Genomic DNA, 27,938 nt, shown 5'->3' with positions numbered 1-27,938 from the left:
TCTTAAAAAGTTTAGCAAACAAGGGTATACAGAGTAACAATAGGGTCTGAGGGTCCAGCTTGTAAGAGCCTACAATTTACAGGGGCCAGTTTACATACATTGATCAGTTATATACATACCAGATGCATTCAATATGCTTCCCTAAACAGATGGGTCTTTAGGGAGCATTTGAAAGGAAAGGGAGAGTCTGATGGGTCGATGCAGAGAGTTCCAGAGACTGGAAGAATTCTTGCAGTCGGGAACAGAATGTAGGTTGTGTAAAGGAGTGTATTTTGGGATTAGAACTGAGACATAGGAATGGGCTCCATTAGTAAGGGCCTTATATGTAAGTGTTAGTAATTTCAATTTGATCAGCAAAAAAATCAGTAATCAGGAACACCAAGCAAGATATAAAAGAGAATAGTCAAGCAGCCAAGGGTTATTAGTCCAGTTCACAAAGCAGTTACTAAGTTCACAAGGGGAGGCCAGGAAATGTTTGAGCACCAGTCAAGTTTGAGCACCAGTTTGAACACTGATCCACATGTATCCCGAAGTGCAGCACTTGGCATAATCCAAATAGATTGCACTTACTGCAACCCCACTGTTCAACTTAATCATAAAAAGCAATCAAATTTGTCTGACATGACCTGTCCTTCATAAAGCCATGCTGATTACTGTTCATAATGTCATTCTTTAAAACATAATTTTGAATGTGATCCTGCAATAGTACCCATGGCTGGTGAACTTCTTACTAAACAGAAGCACCAGCCCTGGGTATCAAGTAGGCATTCATAAAAAACAGAAACCACTGACAATTTAAACAAGGTTCCTAGTATGCAGACATTTTAAATTTGTCCCAACCCAATCAGAGTAAGTGCTAGGACACAATACCAGCATCATGAATAGTGATGAGCGAATCTGTCCCATTTTGCCAAAAAATTAGAGAAACTAAGGAAAAATTCACAAAACACAGGCGCTGTGCGTTTTTTTTTATGCTTGTGACTTTTTTTGGCACGACTACGCCTTTTTTATGTGACCGTGCCTTTTTTTTAAGCGACCGCGAAATTTCACGGAAGTTTTGAGAGACAATGGCTCATTTGCTCATTACTAATCATTAATATTTTGGCCATGCAATAGCTGCTGTGCCGATATTATCCCCAGGCTAGTGTAACACATGTTGTATCTATGTCATTATTTGCATTATATTATGAAATAATAATAGCAGGACCAGCCTGTACTGTGTAAAAGCCAGACAGAGACCAGAACTTTTAAAGATATATAAAGTTTCCCATAATACCCTTTGCCTCTCTCCCATATTAGTTGGCTATTCTCCACATCATGAACTGTCACATGGAGTATTTATTGTATATGTCATTGTGATATGTGGATTCTTTATTATGTTTTGCACATTTTATTGGCAGTATTTACAGTTTCCTTGTAACCTTCTAGCCTGATAATGACTAATGTAGCATTGCTGACATACTGATGGATGAAATCTTCATTACAATGAAGTATTATTGTTTTCTGTACCCTATGCATAGGAATTGCAAACAAACAAACAAATAGTTAAATGTGTGGGTGCTGCTTTCATTGTCCACAAGCTATATCCACTCCGCAGATATATTAAAATGATGCTTTGTTACAAACTGTCAACATTTCAGTCCAAGCATTTGAAAAAGGTCCCAGAACCTAGACTGAAATTTTGTCAGTTTGTAATAAAGCATCATTTTAATATAAGTTCATTGTCTGCCTCCTAGCAATTGTGTTTACTTATACATATGCATCCCAGAATGCTTTATGAGCAGGCCCGGATTTGTGGAGAGGCCACAAAGGCCCGGGCCTAGGGCGGCAGAAGTTTAGGGGCGGCATGCCGCCCCGCCGCAAGAACATTTTTAAATTTTGCTCCCATACGGAGCAGTCGGGACCTCTCCCCACTGCTCCGTATGGGAGTTAAAAAGAGCGTTCACGCATGCGCAATGAGGAGCTGGCGCTTTGCGCATGCGCACTGGGGGCGCGTTTGCGCATGTGCACTGGGGTGCGCGTTTGCGCATGCGCATGGGGGACTCCCACAGGGGCGGCCTTGGGGCGCACCGGATAGAAATCCGGCCCTGTTTATGAGATCTAGCAGATGAGGAGAATAACAGAAGCTGTGAGTAATCAGAATGAGGGAACCAGTGCAGATGCTGTGAGTCACCACCAGGGGGAGTGGCTAGAGGGGAGCTCTTTGCCAAGGAAGCAGCAAGTAGGTGTGTGGAGAGTTTCTAGTGCAATAGGATTTTTCCTTTAGGCAAGGAGCAGTTATCAAACAGGTACTGGAGAAGGGGAGGCTGAAAGTCAGGGACAGGACAGGCAGGAGTGGGACAGAGCAGGCATGACAAGCAAGAAAAGAAAGAGCTAGGGACAAGCCACAGTGCTCAGGCAGAAGCTAATGCTCAGGCAAGGATGTGAGGTAACAGTAGGGTTCATATAGGGCAGAGTCAGCTCTTATTGGTTCGCCCAATCTGTCCAATATGGCTGCTGAGGTGAGATCGGACAGGAATATAGATGAGAATGAATGACAGATAAGAGGTGGTTAAGGAAAGCAGCCAGCAACCAGGAGGTTGCCGGCTTGACTCTCAGCAGAGTCTTACACTTTTTCTCTGTATTATAAAATCAGTACCATGTACTTGATGGTATCTTGAATCGATATTGCTGGCCATACAATTTTATTGGGTTAATTTAATCATATGGATCATAAGGATTAAACCTTATGATCCACTGTATGGAAACACCATAAAACATCCAGAAAACTCTAGGTCTCTAGCATTCCAAATAATAGATTCCATGTGTGTATTATTACATATAAATGATATTATTATATTATAAGTGTGTATTTTATGACATCTGGAATGTAACTCGAAAGTTGTTGGGGCATCTATTACAATGATCTCAAGTGCTCACCAAAAAAAACAGGCCCCAATTCTCCCAAAAGGAAAAATGTGTTTAAAAGAATAGTGCATATCCCCTGTAGGTCTGTGGTGCAATTTTCTCCACTCTCTTTAATCTGTATCCCTATTTTGTAGTTCTTTGCCTAAAATGACAGATTATTTCACATACAGAAGAGAATTACAAAGACATGCTGCATTACTTACAAAGATTTCCATCAAATTAAAATAAATAGTCACTGTAAAGAGAAAAACAGCTTATCCAAATGTAATTGCTGAATGCGTCCATATGACTTGAAATGGAGTTAATGACCCAAAGGTTGAGCTCTGTTGGTTTAGAAACAGTATGTCATTATACCCTTTTCTCTTCATAACCCTTCCATTCGGTAAGTATAAAGGCTCTGCTTTATTAGTCAACAAAATAGTGTGAGTCGAATTAAGTAGGGCTACAATCAAGGAGGTAAAGGGAAAAAAGCTACTGGTTTGAGTAAATAGTTCCCCTGAATAACTCTCTTTCTACATTATGTATGGTCCCAGAAGCTGTTATTGAATATAATCTAAGAAGAAACCAATTAGTTCACTATTTGTTTCCTTTTCAGGCTACTTAAACTCTTGGCAAAACCTAGGCCTTAAGCATTAGCATTATAGTGACATTAACTGAATCAGCACAAATTGCATAACATCCTAGCCAATACTGAGGATGGGAAACTTTTTTGCCTGTTACAGTTTCACAGCTAAATTGATGGCTTTGCCTGTGATGAAAATTTCACTTATCTGTGCTACAACTTTGCTATGCTTTGTTTTGCTGAAAAAAATGATCTGTTGTGCAGAACAAAATAACAGAAATGTCATTTTTATGTGCCCCTTGCCCTCCAAGTCAACCAATGAGATCAAAGCCCTACCCACCCCCCCAAACCAAGTGAAAATATAATCTGGATAGGAAAACTACCACAACACATTAGATGGTGAGTATAGCTCATGATTGACTTCAAGGGCCCTTTAATCCCTTTAAATCTGCTGTCAATACTATTTGAGCGGAAGTGTATCTAGTGTTCAGCTGAATAAGCATGTTGATATGGAAAAATCAATTAGTATCTGTCTTAAATTGTCCTGTTAATGGAAATCTGCATATCAATTGCACCATTACTAGATCCAGTATTGGTTTGACATTAGCATATTACTACTAGTGTGCCTGCATTGCACAATTCTAAAGCACGATTTTTACAAATTTCAGCATACTTTTAAAACAGCAATGTACATATACAGATGTACTCTGCATTCTACAAAAAAGCCACAGGACATTGCCTATTAAAAATAACTACATGTGTGTGCTAATGGAGGCCCAAAGAAATGCTTCTGGTAACACTTGTTCCAAAGGAGAGCTATGTGCATTGTGGTGAAAATACATGGCAATTTACATTACTGTATTTCTATGAGCATTTCACCTCTGCCACTTCACAAATGAGTCCTTAAGTGTTACTTAGGAAAAAGCAGCTGTAAAGTGTAATGCTATTACACCTCCTACTTACCCATTTGTCCTTAAAGGAATACTGTCATGGAAAAACATGTTTTTTTCAAAACTCTATCCAGTTAATAGAGCTTCTCCATCAGAATCCTGTATTAACATCTGTTTTTCAAAAACACAAACAGATTTTTTTATATTGCATTTTGAAATTTCACATGAGGCTAGCCATATTCTTAGTTTCCCAGGGTGCCACAGCCATGTAACTCTGTAGCCATGTGCTCTGATAAACTTCAGTCGCACTTTACTGCTGAGTTGCAAGTTGGAGTGATATCACCCCACCCCCCCTCCCAGCAGCCAATCAGCAGAACAATGGGAAGGAGCCAGATAGCAACTCCCAGTAGATATCAGAATAGCACACAGGAGTAAGAAATCCAAATCCAGCTTGGGACTCCTCCAGTTACATGGGAGTAGGAGAAACAATAGGTTACCTGAAAGCAGTTCTAATGTGTAGCACTGGCTCCTTCTGAAAGCTCAGACTCAATGCACTGAGATGGCTGCCTACACACCAATATTTTAGCTAAAAAAAATACATTTGTTGGTTAAAGAATACAATTTTAAATGGTAGAGTGAATTATTTGATATGTAAACAGTGTCATTTAGAAATAAGAAGTATACCATAAAAATCATGACAGTATCCCTTTAAGCATTGTTTTTATCATTGTGCTGCTTTTCCCAACTAGGCATAGCCACAGGGAATGGAACTTGGGGACCTGATGTCAGCTGTAAGAAGATGGCACGGCTCTGAGAGTGGAAGTAATTATACTATTGTCACTGACTCCATAAAGATAACTGAATTGAAAACTGATTTTGATTTGCTTAAAATAAAGATTCAGCCAAAATTATTCATTCTTTTCTAATATTCTGTACCATACTTCTGTCTGCTTCCTACCTATTTTTTTTTTTTTACAACAAAAGGAATAATAAAAAAAAAAACCTATAGATATAAAGACAGACATCACTGCAGAAACTCAAACACAAAGATAAATGGCTGCCCATACATTTGTCATTGTTTCAGCAGCATTGTGGTTGCACAGGCTTTGTAAATCTGCCCCAAACTTCTTAATCAAGCAAGAAGTATGCAATGCAGATATAGCAACCTTTGTATATTGCCATATCAATTTGACACCACTTTTTTAATTAATGTGGGATAATACAGTAGCCCCTCCTTAGACTGCCTAGTGCATAGAATTACTCTCACATACTTCCCAGTAAATTATTGTGATAAGTGTACATTTTAGAACAATCATAAATCGATTTAATGAATAAATAAATTAATGGGTGGCACAAAAAATAACAAAACAGTACTGAAAAGCCACAATTACAATTCATAGGCATTAAGAAATTCACTTAAATGCCATTAAAAGTCATAATAGCAGTTGATTGCTATGTTTTACTCAATATTTATGTTCAGGAGCAGTTAATATTTAATGGTACACTGAAGGACGGTAAAGCTGATATATTGCACACTTGAGAAAACTTACAGGGAAGGGCAAGACTCACAGAATATTAATCTTCCATAAACCTAAAATATATGATTTGTAAGGTTCCAAGAAGTTGTGTAGTAACATATGGACATAACAATCTGTAAGCAGTTAATTTCTACTGTTCCCGTGATGTTATAATAATATTAAAACCAAGCATCTGATTGGCTGATATGGGTTACTGGACAATGTTAATAAATTATCTTCAGCTATTTTCCATTATCCTATAAGATGGCAAATTACAAACAGCTTAATTATAAAACTACTGGTATAGCTGCCACATATTTTAAATAAGATTAATTTATTTGTAGAAAATATTTTTTAGGTCTTTTGTACAAAATGTAGGCTAAAACAATACATGTGATAAAAGTTGTTCAATTAAGTCTTGCAGCAAAGCCAATTCTTTTTGAAATAGAGAGAAGCTATTATCTGGAGATTGGATGTTCTTGGGTATATTGATAATTATAATCATGTGTGGTGTAGCTTTCCATTCAATAACAGTGCAAGGTCAGATTGTAGTACCTTTTTCAGTGTTTTGATTGTTTGCTTGTTATCATGATCTCTTTAAAGAAAATAATACATAGAATCAACTGGTTTGTAGACCTTATCACCTTTAATCAATGTGCTATATTTGTGCGCCTATGTGAAAGTGTGTTTTAAAAAGACATAATTAATTAAAGTCATATCAGACTGTAAAACATAAAAAGACCAATAAGTGCCAATAATTTTAATGATGCAAGTTCAGAGAAAATTACTTAGCCTAAAACACAGCCATGGCAACAAGGAATCCAGTTGGCACTGTATGCGCTGCAGCTTATTAAAGCTCTGTTACCCGGGGACTGTTTATGAAAAGCAATTGCCTCAGAAATTTATCATCAGTAATTGTATTCAATCCAGATATTTCACAGGGTCACTCATTGGCATTTAAAATTTGTTTTTCTTAGCAATGCTTAATTGTTTGGCATTTTGCCTCATTTGATTTTGCTGAACCCAATCCAGTTCTAATTTTTCTATTACACCAGAGCCAAACAAGAGACATTAAGCACCCTGTGAAAATGTCTAGAAGTGCCCTGTACTGATCCTGATGGCTTATCTTATGACCAAAGATGTACATCAAACAGATGAGGGTATGACTTTACCACAACATTAGGTAATTTTTTATTAAATGTAGTATCTGTAGGTTATCATCTATTAGCCATTACTATTTGTTTTGTGTTCCATTAACTTGATCCCCAATATTTAAGATATGAGTCATCAGAGGGTAGTCCTTATTGATCAAATATCTATGTTGCTTTTCTTCCCTGGGAAGATGTAGGAGATGGTATTTTGTTGTTCCAGTTCTAGCCATTGCTTGTCCTGTACAGTGATCCTATTCAATACAGCTGCTTAAAACTCTTCCCTTCACCTTCCTTCTATACAAAATTACAAAATTGATCTTTTTTTATATATGTGTGTGGGTTATCACCATTCAGCTTGTAACTTGCTTATAAATTTAATGGGTAGTGGTAGTACTTAAAATAAATATTTTTCATTTTATAGCGTTACTACTCCTGAACCATGAAATAAGTTTTAAGGCCCAATTTGTTAGTGTTGTTTGACATTTGCTAACATAAAAAATACCAAGATAGCTGATTTCACGGGTTGACTAATTTTTGCGAAGAAGGCTAGATTGTCTGATTAGGAATAGTGATAACAAAATTATTTGTTTAAAGTGGGTATAGAAATCAAGCGATTAGTAATACAGATTAACAAATCATTAGCATAAATTGCTACTTTATGTTGTTTGGTTGCAATCATTAATCCAAAGTCATCAGGGTTATTGCAAATGTGGCTTTCTTAGGGTTTTGGTATAAAGAGCTAATCCACTTGGGTCTAAATTCTAAAGTCTAAATATGTCAAACATTTAAACATGAATAACCATTTGATCCTATCAAAAGCCTTTTTGTGCATCTGTTTATTGTATTAGCAGGTTCTGTTTTTTTCCCCTCTGCATAAGATGTTCAAAAGTCTATGTATTGTTTTTGGCATCTCTATGTAGTATAAAGCCAGCTTGGTCCAGATGTATTAATTTAGGAAGGACTTATTGAATACTGGTAGTGATTGTTTTGACCATTAACATAACATCACCATGTGCTTCCAGTGACTGGGATAAGAATGTGAGGCCATTAGTTATTGAGTTAAAGGCCCCTGCCACATGAGGCAGATTCTCGGCCTGCAGATAAACAAACTCTTCAAAAACCTGTCTATTGTGCTTGCACGTTTGCATCGGCCCAGGCACAGACAACTGTATACACTTTTGCGCCAAATGCTGCTTCATAAGCTTTTTAACCTAGGCCAACGCAATGGTTCCAGGTGTAGGCAAATCACTAAGATTTTTTTACGAATAGGTGCAGATTCTGCCCTGTGTGGCATTCGCTTGGTAGAGATATGAGAGACGTTCAAGTTGAAAGGTCTCGACCTGGACTTTTTCTTATAGACAAAGATTTGATTGTATCGTGTAATTCCTCTATAGTTATAATTATTTATAGTGTCTGTATCTAATTCAGCATTTTCTTGGTCTGTTATTGTAGGAAGAACGTCAGATTTTAGATACTCATGTACAGTGTATGGGCTTCTAAAGTCTGGTGTAGGTGATCTGAATATTCTTTAATTTGGTATCATTTGTATAAAAAATTGTAAATGTCACAGAAATTCCCATCGTATTACAGAGTCTATTAACTGAATGATGCAGGGAATGTAGCTACATGATTGTTTAGAGCTTAAAGCAATAACTAAAGCTTAAACTAAAGAAGAATAAGAGCCTGTGGCATTTACCATCTTGTGCCCTTTATTAGAGACTTTAAGCTGATATTTTTGGTAAAAAAAAATAAGTTTTTCAGTTATACACAAATACGAAAATTGAACAAGCAGAGTGTGAACCTAGGAGTGAATCAGATTTAAACATGCATAAAAGATTTTAATGTAATCTTAAAGATGATATATATCTTAATTATCTCTAGAATAATATAGACAATGATATTCTAAGTCAGTTTGCAGTTAATCTTTGAGTTTTATTTTTGAGGGTTTGGAATTTTTTGCCTACAGTATTTGTACTCAGGTTTCTGATTTGTAGTTTTAAACTTTTATCTCATTGTTCCACATACCATAGCAACTGGGCAGTGTGAAAGACAGAAAGGAAGATAGCACAGGTCCCGAGGAGAAAGGTGAGGAATAATAATACAGTAATATGTGTATTAAAAATCTAGCCTCAAAATAAACCTGTTTTCTGTTTGCCACTGATACCGGCTACTAACCTTTTAATTTTGAAGTCAAAGAAGGACAGAAATGAAAGGGAAAAAAATTTAAAAACTTGAAAAAAGAATACCAACTGCAAATTGTCTCAGAATATCAACACCTAGATCATTCTAAAAGTTAATTCTAAGACAAACCTCCCCATGCAGTTTTCTTCAAACAGCAGTATTGCGTTATCTAGAATGAATTTGGTTTATTAATAAGTCAGAGTTTTGCAAAACAAATTTATGGCAATGCTATGTTATTTACTATCCAATTAAAGGTGGATTTTGTCAGGTGCAAGGGATGATACATTTTTCTCTCTGACTGAAATAAAGAACCTGAAACTGAACAGAAATGAAGTAAAACACAATTTGGATGCAGGGACATTAGAATTGTGGCATACAATCCCTCACCTCTGAGTAATATTGCTTTCCTGATAACTAGGCTGGTAGATTCAGACAATAACAGGCAGTTTCAAATGCCAGCATGAGGGCGAATAGAGATTGGTTGATTTCAATAGACCTGGCAGAGGGTTTAATTATACAGCTAGAAGCAGAGGTCTTCTTGCTGCACCTGCTCCCAACATCTCACTGTGTTTTGTACTGCAAGCCACAGCAGGTGTCCAGCAGCTAGAAAAGGCAGTAGATGAACAATGGATAAAGGAGTGTGCCACAGGTCATATTACCTACTAGGGACAATGAATGAATTCTGTATAAATTGCAGAACTGAAGTCATGTTCTCTTGGGATTAGCAACAAAATGTGTCAGGTGGGTTGAATGCAACTGTTAATTAAAAGGATGGATTACAATAATTAAAACACAGAATCTGACCTTGTGCAAAATGAAATACACTACTGAGCAACAACCAATATTGCACAGTGGTCAATCCACAACTACAGGAATGTGATAGCCTTTTCTAATGTTATTATATATATGACAGTGTAATAATACAGGTGTAGCTGCTTGAGCTATGGCACAAGCCTAATGCATTTTAGCCAGCTGAAAATCACTAAAATTAGCTTTTTAAAGTTAATCTAAAGGCCAATAAATCCAAAATTTACATACACCATTGGGGACATTTATTAAGTGCAGAGCAGGCTGCAAAGTGCAAAAAGGGTGCAAACCACCTTGTTTTTTGCACTTTGATCCCTGCACTTTAAACAACTGTCACAGGTCTCTACAATGCATTTTGAACAACTGTGTTCTCCCTATGATTAAGGCGCTGGCTGTTCATTAGGGACAGGGGGAGGTATATAGGTGTCTTCCAGTTCGGATGTGCAAATTGGTATGTGCCAATGCCATATAGTAGGAGACAACAACAGAGCTGCCTTGCATTTGTTGATGCGGCAATCTGCACCTTGAACTGAATTTAACGCAAGCTCCTCAACCTAACCTTTTTTCCAACTATACATTTATGATGAGTGTCACTGACAGATTATTATTGGTTGCTATGAATTACTGCCCCGGTGCAAACTGACTGCACTTTATTACTTGATTTTTATTATTATCATTATTATTAACACATATTTATAAAGTGCTAACATATTCCACAGCTCTGTACAATAAGTGGGTTTATACACTGGACATACAGTGTTCAGGACATAGCATGTTAGTAGATATACATTTCTTGCTCTTTTTAATCCCCTGAGAAGGTTACATTCGTTTGTATTCTGTTTCAAATTTGGATCCCTGCATTGGAGGTTCATGCTGACCTAGTGAGTGCAAAACACTGTACCACAGCTCAGTTGTTGCACAACTGTACACAAGGTTTGTTAACAACTGCCTAAATAATGTTATTATGAGGCATTAGGTTCCTGTCAAATTTTATTTTAAAGAAATGGCAGAAATGCAATTAATTTTGCCTTCAAATATGTTTCTGAGACTTAGGTATGGGAAAACTGCTCATGATATATTTATATAAAACACAACATATTGCTAAGAAGATTGCACACCAAGACTGTAAAAGCAAGTCTACAATGAACATGTTTATACCTGCATACCCATGCGCATGTGCTATATTATTTACTGCAGAGCACATTCGTACAACAGTCCATACCCTGCCAGCCTTTTCTCAAACAGCTGTGTAGTTCATAAGGCTTAGCTAATGCTGGGAAGAATGAAAGAAGAAACCCTCTTGAGAATGCAGTAGAATTCAATTTACAGTCTACTGGTACAGCCAGGCTTGTTTCCTTCCTGCCATCCTAATAACATCTTGCTGTTAGTCTAGTCTGCTCTAAAAACATTGTTTGCTACATTCCTTCATTATTTTTGTAAATGATAGTGATAATATAACAAATTAGCAGAAAAATACAATTTAATTATGTGAAAAAAATACACAAACATTTTTAGATCTGTTATGCAAAATCCATTTTTTAGCTTCAGAGCAGAAAACCATTTAATTTACTTCAATAATAAACAGACACAAAGGCATAGATGCAACAACACAATAAAACTGTCAAAGAAAAATATTAGATATTATGCAAATAAATAAATTATATATTTAAAATGGACTGTAAAAGGTGAGTTTGAGGGATTTTATTAATTACCCACTAATTCTGCTTAGTGGCCATGAACTGTTTTTTTTTTTTTTTGTCAAACAGAGCTCTCTAACAAATATACTGTTTAACTCCTTGTTGTATTTGTCTGTAAGGTGCTCCCATCACAAAAGAAGATACAGCTCAGGGTTATTCTAGATACACAAGAGTTATGCTCAAAATGTGTCCAATTAACAGGTAAGGATTATATACAATTTTTATTAATGTTCAGTGAAATATACAGAATAGGTTGTTCTGTGCACATTTATCTATATAACCATATAAATGGAAGCATACACACTAATTGCTCTAATGAGTATTTATGGCATATCAACTGTAGACTATAAATGGGATCTTCCATACTATTGCTCTAATGAGTATTTATGACATTTCATCTGTAGATTTTAATGAAAACTTCCTGCAGTTCTCATGTTGTTGTGAAAATGCTGTAGTGCTTGTTTGCCTTTACTAAGCAATAACTTTTGAGCTAAGCATCGGAAAGAGAGACACGGGAGTCATCTTTGTTTGTTCAGCAAGGATTTTGTTTGGTGTTCACAGCAAGTTCGCCTTAAATATTAACCAGCATACCTTTCCAGCAACCCCTAGTTTGTAATTGGATTGTATGGATTCAATATAGCATTCTAATTCTAATTCCAGATATCAGTCACATCAACATTACAAGCCCTCAATATCCTCTACATTCTTAGGCTCCCAGCAGCCACTGGGACTGTTGTCTCAAAACTGCTAGTGGTCAGACCACCCTTTTTACTGGTCTAAAAAGCTTAACAGCTCATTATAAAACAATACATTAAACTTTTTGAAGCCTGGCACAATTCCATTTTTAATTTAAATTGCTAATTTGAAATGTACTCGTACAAAATGGTGACATCCAACAATGTGCTTTGCTGCTATGTTACAAAGACATAAGGGGTCATTTACAAATTCCCTGGACCGAAGTGCAAGAACACTAAAGGGTACCTTTGTGCCCCATAGTGTTTATGCAGCAAGCACTTTTGTCAGAGGTTTGGCTGCACTCTACACCTTGAAGCATCAGTGGGCGTAGGCCAGTCATTTACAGGCCCTCAATGTGGGTTGCATCCACCACCACTCCCTAACCTTTAGGTCCCAATGATGTAAAAGTTAGGGGACATGTAGGGGCAGAAGGGAGACCCCTATGTGCCTCCCCCTGCTCCTCATGTATACATCACTGCCAAATTCAGGCAGCAATGTATTCATGGACATGACTGCTGTTCTCTGTGCTCCAAAACAGATCATGGAGACCTGTGGCAACTCAAATAGAGTGGAAGGCAGGATGTAATGTATATACCATCCACTTCATAAATGCCCTATAAAATGTTTCATAACATAACCTATTAATATCAAAATAATTCAGTATGTGTTGTGTCCTCACATTGACAATTCACACACACACACACACTTCATATATTATATATATATTATGAGAACAGTCCTAAAAAAGGCACCTCTTATTGCTATTTAGTGATCACTTACATCCAGAGTCTTGCACCTTTTTTTTGCACTTTGCAGCCTGGCTTGCATAGTAAATGACCCACTAGAACATGCGGCCCAGGACACCTGGCACATGTATATTTCATGTGACTGAAGCTTAGCTCTCATTAATGGTGTTTTTTTATATGACACTTTACATTGGATACAGTTATATATAGGTGTGTATGATACGTAATTAAAGGGGTACTCATAGAAAATTTACTGGCTCCAGTACTGCCATCTTCTTACCAGCTTACGCAAGAGAGGGCATGGTTGCTGGGTGTTTGTTGTGGGGATTGAGACCAGTCAAAGCTTAAAATAATGCAACATAATATTATATCAGAATAGGTACTTCCCCTGTAATAAACAGAATTTAGCATTAAAATGTGTTAAATTATCTGAAATTATAACTGAAAAGCAGCAACCTATAAAGCATGAATTGCTTAAAAATGGTATATTATAGGCACATTATACAGAAGGTTATACAAACTGTATAGGATACATCCAGTTTGATTCTATGCAGACTGAGATACACATAGTTATGATGGTGAATCTTAGATAGATATGCTATTCAAATCTTGTTTTGTACATGAAAGATTGATGCGCTGGCTACAGTGGTTTAAGGTCTGTAGTATATTAAAATGTGCTTATTTATATGGAAATGGTACTTGAAAGCAGAATGATCTGAAAGGCACCATCTAAAAGTCCAGATTTAAGGCAGTAATTTAATCTTGTCAATGTGTTATAGAACATTAAAAATAAAAAACTACTCATGAGAGCTCCTGTTTTACTTGCATTGAAAGGTGACATATGTGTCTCTAAATATCTGGCTTATGAAGTTATTAGGCTTCCAGCATCTGTTATGAGAATCCTTTGGTGTATTTCACAACAAGCAGCAGTGCAGAAAAAAGCCTTTCAGGCATCTCTATTTACACCAACAAAAGGCACTCACCCTCATCCCTGAGGAATACACTGTATGTACATTAAAATGCAATAGGTTTTCCAAGGGCATGACCATACTGCTCTCACTCTTCTCCAGACTGCCAACCATGTCCAATTAGATAGCACTCTTAACAATTGCTTTTATACTGAATACAGCTACCAACACTTTATATGTCAATAAAATGGACACAATATCATTTTCCATTACGCTAGCTAGAATTCATTTTATAACATGCACTGATATGATATTGAAATGACCAAAGTATTGTAGTGTATAATAACAATATTATTAACCTTACAATGAATTAAACCCAATATTTTGGTTAACTGTGGATGTGAAAAATATTCATAAGTCACACTGTGATAACTCTAATAAGATTTGAGATTAAAAGTTGAGCCCTGTGTGCTGCTCATTTTAGCACTTCTCTTTCATAAAGTGCTTAGAGCACCAACTGCAAAGAAAGCAGGATAGTGAATACAGTACCCTGTGAGATGCAAAAAGCAGCATGCTTTGTGAGAAAGTGCAGGGATGATGGAAAGAGGAAACATACCATACAGAATGCTGGGCATAGAAGGAAGGGAGAACAGGACATATAACATATATAGGTGTGAATGTTCAGAATTATGGACATAGATCATAGAATTTACAGAATTACAAATAAAAATAGGGGAGAACATGAAGGCCATGGATATGAAAAGGAGAAGTAAAGAATACAGGACAATTAACATACAGGATGATAAACTGAAAAAAGAAGTGAAAAACAGGAAAACTAGGGTAAAGCAGAAATACATAAATTTGAATAGGTCTATTGCATTGAAGTGATTGTTTGAGATTATGGTTTCAATTGCAAATCCAAAGGCAATGTACAATGTACTAAATCTAAAATATATCAATAAAAATATGCAAAGGCCTCTGTGCTCTGTTTCGGAGCCCCCCTAATTTGCATGTCATTTTCCGGAGTTTAGTGCACTAATTGATGCACTCTTGCTCCCCTTGCACTACTTATTGGGTTCAAATCAAGGCTTAAAAAACATTCAGAATTATAGTGCAAGTCTACCCTACAGGGAAATATTACCTGAGGAAAATAGAACATATTTTACATTGTTTTTTTTTATTATTTTTCTATAGTTAGAAAACCATATAGATAATGGTTATTATGTAATAAAAGTTGCAAAGTTTGCAGATCAACCAATTACCAGAACACACCATTTTGATGAACATTACAACTTTTATCACATTACTCCACCATTAGTATTTAGATATGTAGATTATGATTATAGAAAACTGGAGGCTTATCTTGCTACTATGATTCTTCTGCTTGAGACAAATCTTAGATTAAATATAACCAAAACTATGAGCTCAAAATCAATATTTAAGCCAGTCAAGCAAATGCATTTTATATGGTTATGTAGTGCATCACGCCAATGTGCACTATAATAGGAAAATATATATTTTTGGTGCACAACTAAAAGGACCAAGGGGACCAGGTGGCTACCACAAAGCTGCACTTTACAGTTTTATTTTGTTTTTAAATTGATTTTTTCCCTAGCTAGTAGGAGACTGCCGAAAAGGCCACTTTAACAAGTGTCATGACACTTTTTGCAACTCAGAAAAAAGCATTATGTTCCCCTAACACCATCGCACTTTGAAACTTCACATACAAGCTCTGCCTTAGCAGAAACAAATGCCTAACGCTATTACACTGTTAAAGCTTACACTTTGCATTAAAAGCAAAGTCAAGCTTCTAGATATGGAAGCTCAGTGAATTGTAAAACCATCTTTTCTTTTGTCTGTGTCTTAAACCTGTTAAAATGTTCAAGCTGATTTTTTTCCTGACTACTGTCATGCAACCAGCATGACAGTTTTTGTCTTTTTTATTGAAAGGACCTCTGCCCTGTAGGTACGGTAGTTATACTTGCACTGGGATTATCTGTGTATCTAGGATAGATTACAAATATGTCTATCTGTATACACACACAAACACATTTTGGCAGACAAAGTTGGTTGGTATGTGTCCTACTTTATTTATATTTACTGTTAGTGGGGTAATGATTCATATGATATAGAAAAAAACCTGACCTGTAGTTCCTATAGTCAGAACTGATATGGAGTATTCTCATGTCATTTTAAAATTAATATAGAATTAACCTAAATCATTTCTGCATTATATTCTTTAGTGAATGACTGTCGAATACAGAGAGAATGTCTTAGAGAAACCTACTGCTGCTCCTGTTTGTATGCTACATTCCCCTCTATAGCTGTTTGTTCCATTGATAGTGGTTTATAATTGTTTGTCTTAAAAATACATATCTAACAAGCAAATGAACCGAGTGTTAAAGAAAAAAAAATATATACTGCATATGTATATATATATATATATTACAAAGTACTATTGTGAAATATATATATTATTACTATGGTTCAGGCATTCCAACCTTTTAACAGGTTAATGCTTCCATCACTGGAAGGAGATGAACATAATGTATGCCACACTGGAGCAACCTGAGTGTCACACTTTACAATGCCCATGTAAATAATCAGTAGTGAGTCCGAATTTGTCAGATTTCTTCCACTGCAGAAAGCAATGTGAGGGCCATGTTGGTGAGAATGTGTTCCACTCTGTTTAATGAATGTGACATATTTGACCGTGCAGATGACAAGAAATGTGGGTATTGTCTTCATTATAACAAGTATCATTTCATTATTTTTTTCTTCCTTTGCATAAGTTTTTTTTCCTGAATACTTTGTCCTGCTTCTTATTTTTTTGCCTGAGCCTCTGAATACCTTGCAGCCATAGAAACAGCCTTTCTTTTAGAATTCATACCTTCAAGTATATACATAATAACTTGGTAGTCTAATCTTAAGTCTAAACACCCAAAGCTACTAGAAATCATATGCAGTAAGGTAAGAGAGGGGGGGCATGATGTAGAGAATTTCAGTCTTAATAACAGAAGCAGTAGCTTGGCATTATAGTATTTAATTGTTCTTGTTTTTTTGTATAGAGATATAAGGAAGGTGATTCTTCTACATCAGTGCTGTCCAACTTCTGTGGTACCAAGGGCTGGAACTTTTCTGGCCTACATGCTGGAGGGCCTATTATGGAAGCCAGTTTTGACCACTCCCCCTTTTTAAACTGCACCCACTTCAAACCACACTCATGTTATCACAAGAGATTTTAAGACCATACCCACATTAATGGTGGTAGTGCAGCAAAAACCCAAATGTTTGGTGCTCACTGCAGGAATATCACTCATATGTGAAAGAAGTTTATTATGTCATATTAAGACGTACCCTTAATTCCTCCCCTGTGAATAACCTAGCAACCCCAAGCACATAATTACACACCTTAGAGACCATATAACAACTATTTCCAAATGCTAGGTTCACTTCCCACAGGCAGCACAGGGCAAGCAGAGTATGCCACACACAGGCAGCTTAGGGCAGGCAGAGTATGGTAAACACAGGCAGCATAGGGCAGGCAGAGTATGGTACACACAAACAGAGTAGGGCAGGTAGAGTATGGCTCAACACACACCTGTGTGCATTGGCTCTGCATATCTCTGGTCCCAACATTAAGCATTATTTTATGTTACCATGTATTATTCTTTTGGACATGGTATACAATAAAACTTTTCAGGGTCCATCCTTTTATGTAGGACACGGTCAGTGACTTCAGTGGCCCACCACTACCTGACCAATAAGATTTTGCCAATCCTTAGGGTACAAGCATTTACAATAAAACATGTATCCAGGGGTATTTTGGTTTATGATATACTATTTGTGTATTTTTTACATATTTAGAGAATATTTCATTAGGGTTGTCATTGCTTTTTTGCCAGTGAGCATCTGAAAATGTTATCTGATGAGCAGGGTATCTATGCCTGGCATCCAAAAACACAGACTCACAACATGGCCAGTTTATGTTATGCGTATTTCTTAAAGCTTACCTTCCTGTTATTTATCTTCTATTGTAACTTCCAATTTGCTGCTGAAATGTTAGGGTAATTGAGGTCCCAGCAACAAAACTGTAGTACAACTTCTAAACTTAAGAGATGCAGAACAAAAAAAATCAATAATTATAACAAAAAATAAAATAAAAAGTGAAGATTGCTTTTAATTGTCTTAGAAAAAAAAATGCAGGAAACGTTTTTGCCGTGGACACAAGTTTTATGACAAAACCACGACTTATTTGACACAATTGCAATTTTTTTTGACTTTTCGGCAAATTTTTGTCACAGCAAATTTATGCGGCAGTTTCACAAAAAAATTGCCAATGGCAAAATGCAGAATTTCACAACTGATCCATGCCTGGTGAAAAATTTCACTCGATAGTACTTACACAAATAATATCAGCCATAAATAATCACCGAACCTTTCCTTGAGAAGTAGAACCATTAAAATATACTTCCCTATGAAGGCACAAATGTGACTATAACATTATAAAAAATGTTTTCTTTTTTATCAGAATTACTTTACTTTAATAGATATCCATTGTTTTTAAGGCACAAATGCAAATGTTATTGTTTGATCGTATTGCTTTAAGCAGAAATTCCCAACTCAGTTTTGGTGCCATTGAGACTGGCTTTAGGCAAGGCACTTTGTCATCTTGCTCCTCAGGCAACAAAGACTGAAACATGCACTTAGCCTGCTGGGCACTTGCTGTACCTATTAAAGTCTGAGACCGATTGGTGTTAAAATATCTGAGCTATATGAGCGAAATATTTTATTTTTCTTTAATACTATAAGGATAGTTTTTTGCCCCACATCCCTTTTAAGATGTATAGTATGCATATAGAAGATAGTATGCAATGGCATGTATAAAATGGCTAATTCACTCTCTAACGAATTGGATAAAATGAAGAAATGACTATACTCAATACTATACAATAAGAATAAAAATATTGTGACACATGGTTACTTTGGATGAAACAAAATATTACAGGGAAAGGATCTATTAGCCAGAATGCTCGAGACCTGGGGGGTCTCTTTTTGCCGCCAATATGCAGCAAAGTCTGGAGCAATTACTGATACTGTTTTATTATTACAGAGAAAAAGAAAGCCACTTTTAAAAATTGGAATTATTTTCTTAAAATGGAGTCTGTGGGAGATAGGGCTTTCTGTAATTGCAAATGAAAGACAGCAATACCCTGATTGTTATTAGTTATCTTTGTTTTCTGCTGTTTTAGTTGCTCTAAGTGCTATCATATTTACCCTTCCTCTTCTGCTCAATCATGCACCAGTGTGTCTATTGATGCTGTAGAACCTTGGAACTGCTGCAGCTCTGTATGTGGTAGTAAATCCAGGGTTCCCCTTGCCAGATAACAAAGCAAAATGCAGGGTGCAAAATACAGAAAACAGCATATTGCCCACATTTTTTGCACTTTGCACCTTGCGGTGCACTTGATAAATTACCCCTTGAATCACTAGTAAATTACATTGTGCTCTCACCTCCCCACTAAGAGTTTCTCCATGAAGAGGGTGGCTGGACTTAAATCATACCTGCAAGGGAAATGCTACATCTCCAATGACCTGTAAGTGTAGCATTTGGCTGAGTTTTAGTTGACTAGCATGATCATTGTATTTTAAAATTGGCAAATCCATCACAATGAATTGTCAATTGTAAATGAATTCCACATCACAATGTCGCTTGCAAAAGAATGCCTAGGGGCCCATTTACTTACGAACGGGCCGAATGCGTCCGATTGCGTTTTTTTCGTAATGATCGGTATTTTGCGATTTTTTCGGAAAATTATCGCGACTTTTTCGTTACCATTACGATTTTTGCGGAAAAACGCGAGTTTTCCGTAGCCATTCCGAAAGTTGCGTTTTTTTCGTAGCGTTAAAACTTGCGCAAAAAGTTGCGATTTTTTTCGTAGTGTTAAAACTTGCGCAAAACGTCGCGCCTTTTAAGTTTTAACGCTACGAAAAAAGCGCAACTTTTCGCGCAAGTTTTAACGCTACGAAAAAATCGCAACTTTCGGAATGGCTACGAAAAACTCGCGTTTTTTCGCGCAAATCGTATTGGTAACGAAAAAGTCGCAATAATTTCCGAAAAGTCGTAAAGGCGCCGAAAAAATCGCAAAAAATACGAAAAAGTCGCAAAATTTTCGTTTTCCAATCGGAATTTTTCCAATTCGGTCGGAATTCGTGTCTTAGTAAATCAGCCCCCTAGTGTCACAAAAAATGTTAAAATATTTTATTAGCTTTATAAATAGAATAATCTGTGAAAGGATTAATGATAGGTGCAAGGAGAGGTCACTTTTTGATAAATTTACCCATAAGCAACTGGCAAAATAAGGCTTTCAGTTTTACTGTACTGCTGGTTCATTACAAAAACTCATCTTTTCATCTTCACGTTAGCTTCTGACTGTAAGGGCCTGCTCGCCTCCTAATGGTTTGCAGTAGACCTGAGAAGGAAGCAGGTGTTCGGACAAGCAAACAGTTTTGAAAACGTGGTATCTGAAGGGTCAAACAATCTCAATTCATGGCACAGGTCAGTTCAGGCAGCAAATTAGAACACGCCTAGCAGCTTACTAGAACAGTCCTTTACTTGGGCATTGAACCCAGGTCTGCAGGGCATAAATATTTTGATGTTCACATCAAGCGCGATGATGTCATGCACCAGTGGTGCGTCACTACACAGCATGTCGGCTCAATGATGTTGCACCAGTGGGCACCACCATCTTTAATTTTCTTACGGAGCAAAGCTCTCCTGTCACTGACGTGCTACCAATACGTATTCACTTTTCCTGTCTATAACCCCACATTATAGGTGGATGATGCTTTATTTCAGCTCCAACTATTTAACTCAAAAGTTATTATTATGGCACTCATACAAAACTGATTTAGAGTAAGACAGTGCTGATTAGATATTTATTGTAAAGTGAACCAGGACCAGCCTACACTAATGCAATAAAGCAAACCATTTTGAATACAGAAAACTTTAATTATTGCTATTTATCATGGGCAGTGTAGAATAGTTAACTACTGCAGTTGCTATGGCGGTAAAAGGAGGCACTCCCCAGGAACTTTTCAGTTTGTTAATTGGTCTAATTTATAAAGTGAGCTTCTGGGTGAAATATGCATGAGATTTCATTAAACTTTGATGGTAATATTTCACTTAGGATCAAATTAGGCCCCTGGTGATTACTGCGTAAAAAAGAGAAATACGTATCTGAGAATAATGAGCAAATAAAGAATTTCTAATTCAAGTCAGGGACAGTTCTTCTAAAAGATTTATAAATCACAAGAGTGAATTTATTCATTTTTGTTTTTAATGTTTCTTTTTGTCTTTTCTCTAATTTTTTTTTCTTTCTAGACAGGTGACTTAAATGTAGCAATCCTTTTATGTGTAATTGTGTTAAGTCCATCCAAACTGTAAAGACTGTGATGCTTTGATAAGGAGTGGGAAGTCAGTGCACCTTAAAGGAGAAGAAAAGCCTAAGGGGCCGATTCATTAAAACACAAGTTCGAATCCCGAATGGGAAAAATTCGGATTGGATACGATAATTTCTGAAGATCGCAAATATCACTGAAATGCTTCTGAAAAAATCGTATTAGTCACGATAATATCGTATTGGCGATCCAACAGTCATGAAATTTTAGTACTGAACGATTGTAAACAGCGGCAGAACCTTTCTGAATTTTTCTCGCAAGCGTACGAAAAAGTCACCGAAAATACACTCAGAGCATTCTAATGAACTCCTGAGCGTTCGTGTCTTAATAAATCTCCCCCTAAGTCACTTGGGGGTGCCAAGATGTTAGGCACCCCAAGTGACTTAAATCGCCTACCTTGTACCCCGGGCTGGTGCCCCTGTTAGGAGAGAACTACACCAGCCTGGGGTATCTGCAGCGAGCGCTTCTTCCTTCCGCTTGGCGCGCTTGCACATGCGCATTACAGTGAAAAGCCGAACTTTAACAAGAAATTCGGCTTTTCACTCTAATGCGCATGCACCGGCCCAGCGATTTCGCTGCAGAAGAAACGCGGGAGAAGGAAGCGATTGCTACAGGTACCCGGGGCTGGTGCGGTTTTCGCCTAACATTTTGGCACCCCCAAGTGACTTAGCCTTTTCTTCTCCTTTAACCAACTTTTCTAATATTATGGGGTTAGTAGTTATTATTCTGCCTTCCCACTGCAGTCAGCATGGGAAAGGAGGAGTCCTTCAGACCCTACAGACAGTAGGAAGAAGTGTTTCTTAATAATGCCAGAATTATGTAAACAATATTCCTTACCTTACTACTGTATACACATTTTAGGGAAAGGGGTAGCAACGGCATTAAGGAAAGGGGGTCCCGCTGACAAAATATAGTTACTCCTACTGGATGCACCTTTGTCTAAATTCTACTATTCATGATTTTCCTGTAGCATTGGTAACTAGGACTGAGGGTTTTTCATGTTTTATTTATTCTCTGCTTAATTAAATGATTTGGATAAAACCTGCCCCAAGCAACTAACCACTGCTCAGAGCACATTTGATACATTGTGCCTTTAAATTGAACATTTACATTACTAAAAATAATATAACAGACAGATTGCAGGGAGGTGCTGCTCGGACATGTCAGCACTATTGCATGTATGTGCCTGCCCTGAACATCTGCCAGTATCTGGACTCTGAGCCTATTAACTCCTGGTGTGCCACACATTGGCTTTGTAGCTGCCATCTGCATTCCTATTAACTTCATTTGTGCTTTTTAAGACATTCTCTTAACAATTAGTCTTACAGTATGATATGTAGTCCTGGGACATCAAGTCTTTCCCAGTTCCTTCCGTCAAACTATCAGGAGTCACTCCCAGTGTCTCAAACCATATGTATGTAATGTTGGGTTCATATGCTCATCTGCCTATATGATTCTCCACTAGGGATATATGATTCTCGCCTACAATGAGTCACCATTGGCTTTTAATACATTTTTACTCAAAACGAGCCTGGCCCTGAAGTACTCTCTTTTCCTGACTAGAAACACTATTTATATTAACCAGACAGCTTTAATAGAGGTAGAAGCCTGGGCTGATAATCTGTGGATTCTGGCAAATGCCAGAGGGGCTGCTGTAAGATGCCATAGACAGTCACTATTTATTGGGTCTGTGGGGGGCTGTTTGGGCCTCTGTATATTTGAAATACCAGAGCCAATTTTGAACCTCACTCCAGACATGCAGAGGTATATGTTAATACAGAGTATAAAATAATAGCTCATATCTCCTGAAAGCATGTGAGGCCACTGGAGACATTCTAATACAAAATGTTACTATTTAACCACTTATTCCTCCATGGGGCAGATCCCATGGCATCTAATTGATTATGTCAAATTATAGAGAGATTTTATAGAGTTTTATAAATTTGTTTTAGGGGAGCACACTCTTCCAGTACCTCCAAAAAGTTGTGCTGCAAAAATATACTTCTTAGATTATTAAAACAAAATAGTGAAATGGTGAAGGCTGGCATATTAGACACTGGACGCTTTCAACAAGATGCTCCTAAATTGTGCAGGGCTCCATCTTCTACCCCTATTAACCACATGTCATAAGGAGATGGAAAATGACATCAGGGATCATAACTATATTATGTTATCTAAAATGGAAACTTATTCCAAACACATGCAACATGACTGGCTGAAAAAGGTAATGTAATCCATGAGGAAGGCAAACAAACTATCTATATGCTTTATCTTTGATTCTTTAATTTTGGGGCCAGGATTTACTTTTTCTTGAGTTATGACATCCTTTTCCACTCCTTATCCTGCTAGCCCATTGTTAGTGGGTTTAAGTTAAAAAATAATTAATTTTCTTCCCCAATAATGATAATGAATAATTTTACTTAGTGGGTGAGTGGTGAGAAACTTGCCTCCATAAGTTACTGACATAAGGAACAAACATTTCTTAAAAATGGTCAGGTAATAAAAAAGACCAACGGTTCTACTAAAACCTGAGAGGGGCACTTGGAAGGAGAGAGTTATTGCAAATAATTTCAATAATGTATTCCCCTACCTTTAAAGGGGACCTGTCAGTGTAAGAAATTATTCCAAATTCTTTTCTATCGTGTTTCTTAAGCAAAATAAACTTGACTTACTGTATACTATACACTATATAAATTATATAAATCTTTAGTTTTGGAATTACAGTTGCAGCAAGCAGGCAGGAACCATTTTGTTGGCAGTGTTATTAAGGAATGCTTTGTATCACCCCAAAAGTTGTGTATGTGCCGGAATGGGGGACCTGATGCACATACCCATGCACTGACTACACAATTAGATGGTGAGTAGGGAGGGGGAAAGTGAGTGTTTAATGGAAAGTGAAAGTAACTGTCTGACCTGCCTCTATGCCTAAGGCATAGAGGCGGGGCAGGCAATATATGATTGACAGCTGGGATTTTTAAATGCCTTTATCATGGGCATGGATGTGTTAATAAAAAAAAGTTTAATTTTGAAAGGACTTTTATTATACAGCCTTTTCTATCTGGGTGATAGGTCCCCTTTAACAAATGAAGGAGCAACAGAGCTAAGCCATTACAGGCAATGACTGTTCACTCTAGGACTGTCAAGTACTGCACATTTCTTACAAAATTAGTGTTGCTAGATCTCTTACTATTAAAAGTAGGTCAATCAGATGCTCCAGACCATTGTTATTACAATATATTGGAGGTATTTCTGCACTTCCATTAACTAAACTAATCAAACTGAAAGTGCTGAAACAAGTAGTTCAAGGTGGACAGAGAATGCCAAAAACAATAGTTTCCAAAAAAGAAATGTAAGGGATCTATAGAACCATACATTTTATATCAATATTCAGGAAAGTAATGGAATAATAATTGCTTTTTATAGCTAAGACTTAGATTACATAAATCTTAACCAAAACACATATTAATTAGAAGACAAGCAATGATGTGATAGAAACTTCAAAATAAATAAGCTAAATTAATAGATTTTAGATGATGAGGTTAGGTGGCTAGTGGGGAGAATAAGGCAGTATGAGTAACAACTCAATTACAGAAAGGATGCTAGATACAGAATATGGAATAGTCTTTTTAGCACATGTGATGTGGATCAATATAGTAAAGCTATTTAAAAACACATGGCAGGAAACATAAAAGTACATAATGTGGGTCCACCAAATGTTGTAGTAAGTAAAAAAACCTGGGCACTTATTAACTAACTGACTGTAACAATATTAAGAGGCAGTCTGCTAATGCATATTGTGAAATAAAGAAAACCAATTACTTGCCTTTGCATCTACATTAGATTTTTGAATTAACCATGGCAATATTAATTAAGCTCACTTGTGAACCATATGGGTCATTCATGAATTTAAAAAGGCAAAGCACTGGAAATGTGAAAAGACTGTTACATTAGGAAATAAAGAATACAGGCTGAGGAGCATTTTAAATACAGGATCACTTGGTCTATTTCTGTAGGTATTTCTGATTAATTTTACTTATATTTCATTTACAGGTGGGCCCATATTCTGTCAGGAAAAGCTGTTAGAACTGGGGCCCAAAATAGAATTCCTGTATTTTATATAGCAAAACTTCACACCAAGACTTTCATAGCAGTAAGTACTAGTAAGACCTAAAACCTGTGCCATAATAGCTTTACCATTTATATGGTCATATTGCAAAGCTATACAGCTATCTAGAATATCTATCATGGGCGTCAAACACACCATGACATCATTGGTCTGCTCTAGAGCTAGGAGACCAATCAAAACCACAACATCACTTATTATAGACAAAAGATCTCCCCACAATTTGGCACCATACCCCTCTCCATTGATTCCTTTAGCGAAAAAGACATAATATACAGTCAATGGACAGACAGAAAGGAAGATGCAATTAGACTAGCAGTTTTAATATCCAAAGATCGATGTATGAGTTTAGAAATAATTCTGTAAAGTAAATGCGGCAATTTGCTGCAACACAGTGGAAATGCCAACAACTTACTTGCAGAAAGTATTTACAGAACACACAATCAACTCACTACTTCAGAAACCCAAACTGTTGAGACCAATCTCCTTCTTCAAAACTGAAAGTCAACACTTCTAACACTGTATATATTTTAAAACGGCAGAAAGAGCTAATTTTAGACCCAACCCAGCTCAGTCGTACACAAATATGTACTTCCATCTATAGATCGAATATATCCACTTCTGATTTCTGCTGGAGATGTAATGAAATAGAAAACTATATCCACATTTGAATTAACTGCAAAAAAGAAAAAAAATGTATTGGAAAAACATGCAAAGGTGCTAACTTCCATAACAAACTCTACATAGGAAATAATTACACTTACAGTGGGTAAATCCTTAATTCCTCTTTACTGGAAATCCATGGACTCACCCATTATTATGGAATCGTGGCACAAAATGGAAGAAATAAAGCAACTGGAAAAAATAACATCTCTTTGAAAATGCAAACACAGAAAACAGCTAAAAAAATGACAACACTGGATAATACAATATCACAAAACATGCAAGATCTGGTCCAATGCATGAGAGATTTTAAAATTGTAGTAACATAATCTGCCCAACTACTAGATCACTATTCAACTAAGATTAAATATTTAAACCCCATTTCATATGTTTCTGAGCATCAACCCCCACATCTCTAGTCGAACCACCCTCAATCTCCCAGACTACATATTATCACTCAAGTAATCTTTGTACTAACAAACGTTGTACAATATTTGACTATTTTACCAACCTTTGCTATTCTGTTCCGTTTATATATGAAATATAGAATGTTAAAAAAAGAACTGTGGCACAATGTAAGATTCTCCCTTTCTCCAGCCATATTTTTGCAATGAGACAAAGCAAGCCACAACTTACAAGCAGAATACTGTAGTGGTAGAATATAATTACCAGCCATTGATGTTATATGCAGTCCCACATAACACATATAATTTTAGGAAACATCTGTAGAAAGTATGTTTCTCTTCCCTTTGCAATCTCTTCAGCAGTAAGAAAGGCTGCCCCTACTTGCCCATTCCCTGGAGCACACAGACCATCCACTGAGGAAAAAGTGAGCTGTGCAGTAGGATTGTATTTTATAGTCAAATTTTGCTCATGCCTGTCAACTCTCTTGGATTTCTCAGGAGTTACCTAGTTTAGGACCCAGTCCCCCTTATTTTTTAAAATTTCCTCAGCAGAATAAGATGTTATGTTACAGTCACAGTGACATTACGCCCTGAACCTACCTTGCCCCTTGCAACTTCAGTGTTATTTTATGCAAAGACAGTGATACTTCCCTTAACCATATGATAAAAAAGACATAAATATGTTATGTAAAACTTACTATTATTCGTGGAGATACCCAGTAAAATTCAGTCTATGCTGAAATGTTTTTCTAACTAAACAAAATCTATCCCAAAGAATTAATAGATACTGATTTCAGCTGTTTTAGTTATATTAGTCTATAATATGTTGTTTACCATTATTAATTGAAGTTATTTACTGACAGAACTTCAGAATCCATATTTATGGCAAAACCTTTTAGTTTCTTTTATTTTAAGTAGCCTTAAGGCATGGTGCCCCATATTATGGAAATATGCCTAATGTAGGAAACTCCATGCATTTTGCATACTAGGTCCCATACTTGTATTCGTATAGCAATGGTTTTTAAAGAAACTCTAGGCCTGGGTTATATAGTTATGAGGGAACTGTCCCTGCAATTTAAGAACAGAACAACCTCAAGCACCATATTATTTAGTTTTTTTTCTGCCATCATTATAAGAAATATTCAGAAAGTGAAGGGTCTAAATAACTTAAAAATGAGGCATTAAA

This window comes from Xenopus tropicalis, chromosome 1 (genome assembly GCF_000004195.4).
Source record: "Xenopus tropicalis strain Nigerian chromosome 1, UCB_Xtro_10.0, whole genome shotgun sequence".
Lineage (NCBI taxonomy): Eukaryota > Metazoa > Chordata > Amphibia > Anura > Pipidae > Xenopus > Xenopus tropicalis.
Note: the sequence above shows the minus strand (reverse complement) of the source record.